This window comes from Eptesicus fuscus, chromosome 1 (assembly GCF_027574615.1).
Source record: "Eptesicus fuscus isolate TK198812 chromosome 1, DD_ASM_mEF_20220401, whole genome shotgun sequence".
In the NCBI taxonomy this organism is placed as follows: domain Eukaryota; kingdom Metazoa; phylum Chordata; class Mammalia; order Chiroptera; family Vespertilionidae; genus Eptesicus; species Eptesicus fuscus.
The window spans coordinates 42,760,431-42,764,369 of record NC_072473.1 but is presented as its reverse complement, the minus strand read 5'-3'; positions in this window follow the sequence as shown (position 1 = coordinate 42,764,369).

Below are 3,939 nucleotides of genomic sequence, written 5' to 3'. Positions count from 1 at the left end.
ACTCAGAAATCTATGGCTTTTCTATACACCAATAATGAACTCACAGAAAGAGAAACTAAAAAAAAAAAAAAAATTCCATTTACCATTGCAACCAAAAAAAATTAAGATACCTAGGAATAAATTTAACCAAGGAGGTAAAGGACCTGTACTCAGAAAATTACAGGACACTAAAAAAAGATAAAGAGAAAGACATAAACAAATGGAAGAATATAGTGTGTTTATGGGTTGATAGAGTCAACATCATTAAAATTTCCATAATACCCAAAGCAATCTATTGATTCAATGAAGTCCCCATTAAAATGCCAATGGCATATTTTAAAGATCTAGAACAAACTCTCCAAACAATCATTGCGGGTAAAAAAGAGACCCTGATTAGCTGCAGCAATACTGTGAAAGAAGAACAATGTTAGAGAGATTACAATACTAGATATCAGGATATATTATAAAGCCACTGTTCTCAAAACTGTCTGGTACTGGCATAAGAACAGACATATAGACCAATGGAACAGAATAGAGAACCCAGAGATCGACCTAAGCCTTTATGCTAAGTTAATATTTGACAAAGGAGGCAAGAACATACAATAGCATCAAGACAGTCTCTTCAATAAATGTTGTTGGGAAAATTGGACAGATACTTGCAAAAAAAATGAATCTAGAACACCAACTTACACCATACACAAAAATAAATTCAAAATGGATAAAGGACTTAAACGTAAAATGGGAAACCATAAAAATCTTAGAAGACTCTATAGGCAGCAAAATATCAGACATATGTTGTAGCAATATCTTTACCACTACAGCTCCTAGGGCAATGGAAACTAAGGAGAAAATAAACAAATGGGACTACATCAAAATACAAAGCTTCTGCACAGCAAAAGAAACCATCAACAAAACAACAAGAAAGCCCACTGCATGGGAGAACATATTTGTCAATGTTATCTCTGATAAGAGTTTAATCTCCAACAGGGACCTCATACAAGTTAACAAAAGGAAGGTAAACAATCCAATCAAAAAATGGGCAAAGGACCTAAATAGACACTTTTTGAAAGAGGACATACAGAAAGCCAAGAGTTATATGAAAACATGCTCAAAGTCACTTATCATCTGAGAGATGCAAATCAAAACAACAATGAGACTGTAAAATTACAGCAGGAAGGCTGGGCAGTGTTGGGGAAGGGGCGGGGGAAGATCAACCATAGGACTTGTATGCATGAATATAAGCACAACAAATGGACACAAGACACTAGGTGATGAGGGCATGCGACGGGGTAGGAGAGGCTGAGGGAAGGTCAATGGGGGGAAAAATGAGATATATGTACTACTATGTGTAATACTTTAAACAATAAAATTAAATTTTTAAAAAAAGCAAGACAGAAAAAAATCAACAACAATGAGGTGCCATCTCAGATCTGTCAGAATGGCTATCATCAACAAATCAACAAATGACAAGTAGTGGAGAGGATGCAGAGAAAAAGGAATCCTCTTGCACTGCTGGGGGAATGCAGACTGATGCAGCCATGGTAGAGAACAGTATGACATTTCCTCAAAAAGTTCAAAATGGAACTTCCATTTGACCCAGTAATCCCACTTCTAGGAATGTATTCCAGTAAATCAGAAATACCAATCAGAAAGGATATATGCACCCCATGTTCATAGCAGCACAATTTAAAATAGCTATGATTTGGAAACAGCCTAAGTGCCCATCAACTGATGAGTGGATTAGAAAACCATGGTACATCTATATCTTGGAATTCTAGGCTGCTCTAAAAAAAGAAGAAATTCTTACCATTTGCAACAGCTTGGATGGAACTGGAGAGTATTATGCTGAGAGAAATAAGCCAGTCAGAGAAAGATAATTATCACATGATCTCACTCATTTGTGGAATATAATGAACAATATAAACTGATAAACAAAAATAGAATCAGAGACATAAAAGCATCAGCCTGTACAACCTATGGGGGAAGAGAGGAGGGTGAGGAGGTAATAGATCAACCAAAGGACTTGTATGCATGCATAGGAGCAAAACCAATGGACACAGACAGTAGGGGGGTTAGGGCTTGTGATTGGGGTAGGGGGTGGCGGCAGAGGTCAATGGGGGGAAAATGAGACTAATGTAATACTTTAAATAATAAAGAATTATTATATGATATAGCAATTCTACTTCTGATAGTATATCCAAAGGAAAGAAAAAACACCAACTCAAAAGAGCATATTTATAATAGCCAGGACATGGAAGAACTTTAAGGGAAATATTAGCCTATTTAATAAAGAGGTAATATGCAAATTGACCCTCACGTCCTCACACAAGATGGCCGTCCCCATGTGGTCAAAGATGGCCACCACAAGATGGCCAGCAGGAGAGGGTAGTTGTGGGCGATCAGGCCAGCAGAGGAATGCAGTTAGGGACGACCAGGCCAGCAGGGAGGGAAGTTGGGGGGGGGGAACCAGGCCTGCAGGGGAGGGCAGTTGGGGGGCAAGGGAGGGCAGTTTGAGGTGACCGGTCCAGCAGGGGAGGGCATTTGGGGCAACCAGGCCTGCAGGGGAGGGAAGTTGGGGGTGACCAGGCTGGCATGGGGGGCAGTTAAGGGGTGACCAGGTTGGCAGGGGAGGGCAGTTAGGAGTGACCAGGATGGCAGGGGAGGGCAGTTGGGGGTGACCAGGCTGGCAGGGGAGGGCAATTGGGGGTGACTGGGCTGGCAGGGGAGGGAAGAGGGGGCAATCGGGACAGCAGGGGAGCAGTTAGGCATCGATCAGGCTGGCAGGGGAGTAGTTAGGGAGTGATCAGTCTGGCAGGCAAGTGAGTGGTTGGGAGCCAGCAGTCCCAGATTGTGAGAGGGATGTCAGACTGCCAGTCTAGGCCCTGTGGAATCAGGCCTAAACCGGCAGTCAGACATCCCCCGAGGAGTCCCAGATTGGAGAAGTTACAGGCTGGGCTAAGGGACAAAGGGACACCCCCCACCCCCCAGTGCACGAATTTCATGCACCGGTCCTCTAGTTCAACCATAAAAATGAAGAAATCCTACCATTTGTCAAAATGTGGATGGACCTTGAGAATATCATGGTAAGCAAAATAGAAAAAATTAAGCACCATATGATTTGACTCATCCTGTATAAGGCCAATATGCAAATAGACCGAATGGCAGAACAACAAAACAACTGAACAAACGATCTCTATGATGTGCGCTGATCACCAGGGGGCACGTGCAGAACATGGTGAGCGTGGGCAGCAGGCAGCAGAGCACAGAACACGGCGGGCATCGGCCATGGCAGGATGGTGGAGCAGGTGAGCAGGGATGCCAGACCAAGGTGGGGTGCCGGTTGCTGTCATTGTTGCGAGCCTCTGCTGGTTACTGAAAAATCTTTACTCCTGCATGCCATGGTCCTGCCCAATGCTTGCATCTACTGCTGGCACCGGAGCCGCTGCTCACACCCGATGCTGGCACCCCATGCTGGCCCCAATCACTCAGTGCCATCAGTGGGTGTGAGCGGCAGCTGCTGGCCCCAAATGCCCCTGAGGGCTTGTCCATCTCCCCCTGCTCTTGAGGGGAAATCGGGGCAGCAGCTGCCACTCACACCCACTGCTGGCACCGACCCCAATTGCTCCACGCCATGAGCAGGTGTGAGCGGGCTCGACGCAGTCAGCACATGGGAGCAGCAGCAGTGGTGGGAGCAGGGCTTCTGGCAGACAGGGGGCTGGGGGCCACAACAGGAGGGGCTGGTAAGGGGCATGGAGGATGGGCCAAGACCCACCCCTGTGCCCATTGCAGCCTCGCACCCCACAGTTCCTTTTAAGGTACAGGAATTCATGCACTGGGCCCCTAGTATGTGGTATATAAAGCTGAAACTCATAGACACAAACAGCAGTATTGTGGTTACTAGAGGGAAAGGAGGTGGGGGATAGTAAAGGGTAAATATGGCCAAATATATGGTGATGGATG